Source organism: Passer domesticus, chromosome Z (assembly GCF_036417665.1).
Source record: "Passer domesticus isolate bPasDom1 chromosome Z, bPasDom1.hap1, whole genome shotgun sequence".
In the NCBI taxonomy this organism is placed as follows: domain Eukaryota; kingdom Metazoa; phylum Chordata; class Aves; order Passeriformes; family Passeridae; genus Passer; species Passer domesticus.
Window position 1 is genome coordinate 66,462,187 of NC_087512.1, and position 8,014 is coordinate 66,470,200.

An 8,014-nucleotide genomic window follows, 5' to 3' on the forward strand; every position below is an offset into this window, starting at 1 on the left:
GTCTTCAAAGGAGTGTTTCCTACTGAGTTTCAGAGGAAGGGAAAGGGGCATTGCAAGACTTTCTGTGTTTACTCCTAATTACTCAGAATTTTTCAACAGATTATCTCTTCCATAGTTAGGATTGGAGAGGAAAAAGTAACAAGTCTGAGTAACTCACTCATTAATGATAACACTAACTTCCCATTTTACATTGTGAAAATGTAACTCTGCATGTTGCTGTAGGTTATTGAGGAATAGGCAATTAATAACATAAAATTATCCTTCTTCTGTGTAACTGCAGTTACATATTTTTTTTTGTTTGTTTCATAGTCTACTCTCCTTAATCTGTTTTTTATTCCAAGGAATGTTTCCTGATCATTGATAAGGCGGAACTAATCCGTAACATGGAACTGTCAGTGATAAATGTCTCTGGGGGAGGCAGGGTCTGTGATATGGTATAAAAAGTCAGACTTCTGGGAGTGCATATGGGTGAAACAGGACAAGTCAGAATCAGAAACCACATTGATTACACATTCATTTTTCAGATGCCCTTTTGTGTTGTAGTAATCTGACTCAGTTGTGGGCTGTTGCAAATAGTGATCCCATTCCTCCTTCTCTTCCTGTGCTTCACAAGTGACAGACTCTATCTGGTCCTTTATGTCATATGAAATACTATTAATACAGCTGTGCAGCAGGTCATGTAAAACTGCTGATCTGAGAGAGAATGTACTCTTCTTCTTTGCACATCTGTTATTGGGTGGATCAGTGAACCACAACAGCTCACTCAAAAGCCTCATTATTAATAGATCCAGTTTTATGTTGGTGAAGGAAAGTATAAAAGTGGTTTATTATGTAAGATTATACAGAACATGTATATGTACCCTACAAAATAGCAGAACAGACTCAGTTCTAGGATCTCATAGTCTATTGGACCCTTCTGTACCCATTTTCTTTCCACTCAACAAATACACAAATGGTTTAGTTTTTTTCCTTGCAAAGCACTGCTAAAACAAATTACTAATTCAACAACACTATTTCTCTTGGGATTTGTTATACATTCTGGTGTTAGACCTGCAGAATGGGACTGGCTGCAGTGGACTTTAATTCCCCTTACTCACCAAAGTGAGCACTGAGACTCTTACAAAAGGTTGAGTTATATAGATGGTAAATGGTGCTGTTTGGTTTGGTTTGGTTTGATGAGAACATTCAGTTGTTGAACTAAGGCGTGCAGCTGTGTTCATACATACAATCCTTGATAACAGCTTTCGTGCTGCTCTTGCTTTTTTCCTCAAAACTCTTCTCTTACATCACTTAAAGTTACATCACTTAAAGTTACATTAACAATTTCTATAAATTAATACACCAAATCAGGAAAATGAGATACTATTCCGCATAATTTTACTTTTAAAACTGATTGCATCCCAGTTGAGGACTCCCCAGTAAAAGAGACACAGACATACTAGAGATAGCCCAGCCATAAAGAAGACAAAGGGGTTGGAGTATCTCTTCTATGAAGAAAGTCCTATGAAGGACTTTCTCCTGGAGAGCAGGAAGCTCAGGGCATCCCACCAGTGCATGTACACACTTGAAAGCACAGTGCAAACAGAGCCTGGTGCTTTTCAGTGGTGCCCAGAGACAGGGCTAGAGGCAGTGGGCACGTGCTGAAATACAGGAGGCTACATCTAAACACCCAGAAATTTTTTCTTACTGTGAGGACAACTGAGCAGTGGCACAGGTAGCCCAGGATGGTGGGGGAGTCTCCATCCTGGGAGATATGGAGCACCTGACTGGCCACAGTCCTGGGCTACTGGCTGTAGGTGTCCTGCTTGAGCAGGGGGTTGCACCTGATGATCTCCATCATATCTGTTCCACAATACCATATAACCTCCTGCTTTTACTGAGAATTTGGACTTCTGTCACTTACTGCTTATGACCCTTTCTGATAATAAATTACACAGTAATATGATTTCTTCAATGTGTCTGATGTTCTGTATGATTCATCCACAAGAAGGAACACCAGAATTACTGCCATATGCACTCTGTTTTTAATCTTACCAAAATAAACACTGAAGGCATTGACGGTGAAGCAAATTGCTCAGTTTGCTAAAATAGAACAAACAGCACCATGTTATCCTCTTCTTATTCATGCAGAAATAACTGAAGGATTCTCTGTAAGTAATTAATATGGTAAAAATATAAGAGACACAAGACAAAACCTATATGAATGTCAAGGCAGTTTAGGAAAGGTTTTGGATTATATAGTTAAACCCCAAATCTTACATGTCCCATTGGCTCCAAGAACAACATTGTGATCTGCCATGAATAGAACCTTCAATAGCTTTACCAAAGGCTGTATTCAACTTTAAGCACAGAGGCAAAGGAAATATGCTCACTTCTGGACCACTTTCCTCTGAATGTTTAGCTGTTCACATGACACTTATTCCATTGGTTTCAAAGGATATATTCTTGTGTGAGAAGTCTAAAACCATACTTAATCCATGTGGGATCAACACCTATTATTTTCTCTGACTTGGTGCCTTCATCTGGAGGATAGTCATCTTGAGTTAAGTGATACTGATAAGAGGCTTTGTGGATAAAAATTCTGATGGAGGTGCTAATTGCCACTATTTCTTTTTTTACTTATTACTACCATTTATTCTTAGGCAAATAAAAAGCCCCCACACACACAAACACAAAAACCAAAACCCATGCACACTCACAGAAGAAAAAACAGCACCAAAACTAACAACACCCCACCTCACAACCACTTAATGAAATAAAACCTAAATAAGGTTTGTGATACCTTAGCTTTCCACTAATTTTTAACTGAATGTAGTTGTCTGCCAGACCAAAGCATCTTCCTTTTATACTACTGAATGCTTCAGGATGTTTCAGATTTTCTCTTAAATATATAACAGCTTAACCATCCTTATAATGTCCTAAAGGGGATACCAATTCTGTACACTTATTTTTGGAAGACATACTCAAAAGTGAAGGTTCTGGACTGTAAGTTAAATGCTGTTTGAGGACTTCTTGTCTGCATGTACACTTACAAGTTTGTGCTATATAAATGTGTACAGAGATGTTTTGAAACAAGCCAGATCTGCTTATTATTCCAACTTAATTGCTGAACGGGCAGACTGCCCTGCTTTCTTGTAACTTTTTATTGCAGGGAAGCTGACTAATCTGGCTCTTCCTCCATCAACAGAACTTTGAGATCTGTTCACATCCCACTTTGAGAACAAAATTTAGATCATTGTGAGTTACTTGCCCCCTAACAAAGCTGCCAACACTAACAATTCTCTAATTCCAAATCTCGAGCCTGTCAAAATTTTCAAACTACAAATACTTTTGGCATTTTATGTTTCAAAACCTCAGGGCACTATAATGTTTTGCCAAATCTTTGGTCTAAACAGTTACAGTTTTTCTTCATTCTCTAATCCCACTGGGTTCTCAGATTGTTAATCTTTCTTTTATGGTGGGGAACATCTTAATAATGACACAAAGTAAAACAACTATTAGTCCAGTTTTAAGAAAAAAATCTGCTACCAATAGAAGATCTTGTATTTGCTATTTAATATTCAATCTTTTTTTTTTCTTCTTGTGATTGTAGCACACTAAATGTGGCAGTATCTTTCAAAGAACTTTTCTTGGTTTCATCTCAAGCTGGACCCTGTCCTCTGCACTGGGAAACAGTGTTCTAAAGAGTTAATTTTTGATCTTTGTACCCTGAGTGGTGATGAATCTTTGCTGCTGCTGCTGCTTGACCTCTAGATTTACTTTGACATTATTTTGTTCATCATAGGATATTAGGTTTTTTGGCAATTCAGACTGGTTTTGTTCTAGTTTTCACTGAGATCTCTTATGCACATGGTGGTTCTGCCTTTCTGTCCCTCTGTCTCATGCATGCAGTCGCAAGCACACACAATCTGGAGAACTTTACACGTATCATAGCACAGAACAGGCAAGAAAAGGTGGTCTGATGGTTAATAAGCAGCTCTCCCGGCCAGTGTGTGTGTTCATTCACTGCCATTCCATTAACAGATTATATACCATTTTGCACCAGATGATATCAAAGCTTTTTACCAATCAGTACTAGCTACTACCTCTGTAGAGAGGGCATTGCTGCAGACAGGAAGGTTTGCCTATTACCTTATTGGGGAAAGTAGTTAGTCTGGGTACAAAAACCGGAGATATGGGATCATGAAGAAAGGAGGATCATTACAGAACTCTCATGGTTTTTCAGGCATCCTGTCTCAACCTATTTATTTGAAACAGTTTTGTGCATGCTATTTAGGATATAAACAGGTTTAAGTCCAGGTTTTTCTCATTCTCTATGTCTCAGTGCAAATCTTTTGCATCATTTTGTTAGTTTCCATGCCGTTTTATGTGGACAGCACTGTCACTGGGTATCGATCTGCCCAGCTATAATTTAATTATATACAGTGTAGCAGGTCTGCTTAGGTCTTCAGGTGTGAGATCCCTTCTTTTTGCAGCAGAGTGTCTATTAGCACTGGTCTTTTTCTCAGCTTTTCTGGAGATGTAAAACAAAGACATGTAAAGTGAAAACAGCAGTCCTTGGTTCTCAGAAGTACTTGCAATAGTTACCTGGTTGCATTATCTATTGATGCTCCGGGTGTTCCTGCCTTATAAATCAAATGCTCCACTTTACCAGCTCTTATCTTATAGACAACTAATAACTATTATCCTCAGCTCTTTTTATTTAAGCTATTCTTGGTATTTCGTATGTGCAACAGACCCAAAACACCATGTTTTTCCAAAAGGCTACCAAAATACTGGTCCATTTCTTCTTATAAATTATATTATTTTAAATGTTTTACATAACCAATGTAAATGTGTTACATTACACAACCAATGTCAGCATCTATTTTCCAGATTGTTTTGAAAGTATATGGGATATTTAGTCAGTGATCTACCTTTCTTCAAGTTAAAAAAGATGCCTTAAAGTTTTAGAAAAAGGAAAACTTAATTAGATTTATCTTGGGTCATTGTTTCCATGATTTGTAAGACTGTAGGAAACATTATGGATGTATTACATAAAAATATATAATTTAGATGAGTCCAGTGACAGAACATCCCAGGTTTCCAATATTGGTGATTTTTTTATAACAGATTTTATGTGGGAAAGTGCTTAAAGTATGGATTTTAAGTGACTGTAACTATACAGTACCTACTATACAGTTATGTTTTATATTGTTACTTAGATTTTCTACCCCGCATTTATTATTTGAGAAATTTAATATTGTTTTAATGCAGTTATTCCTGAAAATACTACCTGTGTTCAAAAATCAAAGGTGGGTTTTTGGGTTTTTTTTCTGATCACACCATATCACAGATAATAAAGATTAAAGAATCAGAGGTTAACTAATAAATCTGCTTATCTTACATAAGTGGAAAACTGTCTACCTAATTCTCTTACCACTATGTTTATTCCACACAATTACCAGAAATTAAAAGTGGTAGGAAAAAATATTTTAATCACAGAAAAAAAGAAGAAGGAAAAGAAGCTATGACTCAGTGAAGACCAGGAGTAAGGCTGTTGGAAGACGTCATTTTTATATAGTCACTTTCCTGACCACAGTCACATTTTAGCTTTAAACAGATACAATTGTACCAATCTTAGTATACAAGGCTTAGGGACAGCTTTCAGCACAGTGTCAAGTTCCCATTAAATAAGCAGAAATTAAGTACAACAGTAATAATTTTCTTTTAAATGGCAACTTCCACATGTCTATTTAAGCTAGTGGATGGCTACGTATAATGAACTAATAATCTATATATACTTTAGATACTTTTATATTCCCTCTGTGTGGATGTGTGTGTGCATTTATATATCTCTTGGTATAAGTATATACTTTGGTCATTTGGCAAGTGAAAATATGTTCCAAGATTCCACTGAATACTAAACCAGATTTAATAAATCCAGTACCATACTCTGTTTTATGCAGAGTCTATTCCTTCTGACTGAACCCCTATTGATTTGCAATCTGCTTCTTAGGATACAAAGACAACATAATGCATAGCTGACAGATTAATTTCCAGAATTCTATATCTGTCTGTGTGTGCAGATTTTAGCAGAAGTGAGTGGAGATGAATGTGCTGTGACTCAAGATCAGATTGTACTCAGGACACTCTATATTGCCTACATGCATGTCGGCATGCCATTCACCATTCTAGAAAACTCTCTTTTATAAAACTTATTGCAGAAAATAGCCCTTGAACACCCTCCATGGAAGATACACTCTGAAAAATGTGTCTTTGAAAGTTTTCTTGTTCAAAGATTAAACAGACTTTGCTGAAAGGCTCAGTTCTCATGCTGAACCTGAAGGAGGTTCTTAGACTATTCTGAATTAGTCTGTGAATGTTGTCTCCTTTTGTACATGATTAGGAAAATTTCAAAAGAAGTAATAATGATTCTGTAATTTCTTCAGGTCATGAGGTTTTAGCTGAGGAATCATTTTCCCTCCAAATGACTAAAGAGAATTATTGCACTCTTCAGTTATGGCATAAATCTATATTAAAGTGATTCTTACTTCTTTTGTCTAAAGCGTGTCATCAAAGCCACATCTTGAAAATCTTCAAGAATAGGATGAAAAAGGAATAGGATGTAAAATGAACACTTGATTAAAAAATGCAAGCTTTATACTCTGAGTTCCTGGTAGTGTTTTTATAGCACTTTTCTTGCTGCAATCAGTGACACTTGGGACACACTGATGTCACCAAAATTTGCCCACTCTTATTACTCTTTACTCCTGATTACCAAAAACTTAAATAGAAAAGAAGAAATCATGTGTAGTATATAAGGGATTTTCTCAAAATGTATGCTTTTTCTTTGTTAGGGGTACTTGCTTTCTTCCAGCTCTATCATTTTTTGCTTTGGAATTATAAATATAATCATAAAAGGAATGTTTGAATGTAACATTTTGTTATGGTCTGTACTGCCTACATTGTTCTGCATTCACTGAAGACAGTCTAATATTGCAGTCCCATATTAAATGTGTCAAGCCTTTATTATGATGCTTTGTGCCCTGAAAGAATCAGGAGGTACTCAGGAAAAACATAATCCATATTTTTTTCCTAGTTTTTTTTTTTTTTTCTGGACACTACTTCTGTATCTTTACATTTCCTGATGCTGGTTTCTGAAAGTAGTGTCTGTGGCTCGCTTGATAGCTGCTCATCTTTCCTGCCTCTGCTCTTCTCTAATGGCTTTGCAAATCTGAAGAACTCTCTGGAAGTCCCATGAATAGCAAGACTACATGTTGGACAACCAAATTAACAGTGAAAATTACAGGAAGAATACATTTAAAAAGGTGCATGCCAGGGTTGCTCAAGGAATGTGAGGTTTAACAGTGGAAGAGTAAGATCAGGAGTGTTCTTATCTCACCTCCTGGAGGTGTAACTAGAATCTGCTGTTAAGGAACAGGAAGGACAGCAATCTCTCAACAGAGAACATAAAATTAATTTCTTCCTAGAATCTGTTTGAGGTTTTAAAGTACTGGAGGTTTAGTTTAGATGTTTAGGACATGTCATGGTTTAGATTACATTGGATTTGTGTGATGGCTGCATTTGTTTCCTCTCCATAATGAAGATCACTTATATGTATTAGTGTAAACATAGTATAGTACAAATACTATTAGCTAAAGCTTCATATTTCTATATTATCAGTGGGGTTTAGGGCATTTTATCTTAGGTAGTGCCATTGTATTGATTTGTGTGGCATGTTTTAATAATCCATGCAGGTGTAGAATAGACAGGAAATTACTCTGAAATACAGAAGTTTTTGAATATTGGAGGACACCAGGTCAATTAACTTGCCTGGCATGCATTATAAGTGTGTTTCACCAGAGAAATGGGTTGTTTCATATGAAAAGTAGTGATAACACTCCTGAGTTTTATAAATCTATTTCACACAAATAGCCCAGTAATCCATTTATATTTAAGAAGTGTGATTTGCGTTTGTATGTATGAAAAGAGGCAACACAAGCAGCAACTTGTGCAAGAACTCCACTGAGCT